The sequence below is a fragment of the Saprolegnia diclina genome (assembly GCF_000281045.1).
Source record: "Saprolegnia diclina VS20 unplaced genomic scaffold supercont1.77, whole genome shotgun sequence".
NCBI classification, from domain to species: domain Eukaryota; phylum Oomycota; class Saprolegniomycetes; order Saprolegniales; family Saprolegniaceae; genus Saprolegnia; species Saprolegnia diclina.
The window spans coordinates 177,885-178,375 of record NW_008246144.1 but is presented as its reverse complement, the minus strand read 5'-3'; positions in this window follow the sequence as shown (position 1 = coordinate 178,375).

Below are 491 nucleotides of genomic sequence, written 5' to 3'. Positions count from 1 at the left end.
GCTCGCCGTGCCCAAGGTACGCGTGGTCGTTGTCCAGAGGAAGCAATCTCGATACGGTGTTATCACGGATCGATCCGGTTACCGCTGGTCGATCCGGTTACTGCGGGTCGATGGTTTTTCCATTTTCGAGGCAGACTGGCACGTGGATGCGAGGAAAGGCCGACCAAGCGCGAGCGACTGCGCACAGCGAGCGACGTGGCATCGTCTTGGGCTTCGATGGCCCACGCCGCCGGTTTCGACGCTTCCATCTTCAAGGCGGACTGCCACTTGGATGCGAGGAAGACAAGAACAAGAGCGACCCATGGACCACGCGCAGGCTCATTCCTCTCTGCGATCGTCTACCTCACGGTGAGTGCCGGGTCATTGTCATTGCCTCCGACTGCGCATCTGTAGATGGAGCTCATGCTCGTGGTTGCGCGCGAGGAAGCGTCCTTCGAGCCATACAGTACTTGTTGCAGTAGCTTCAAGGCTTCAAGGTGCGGTCGTAACGC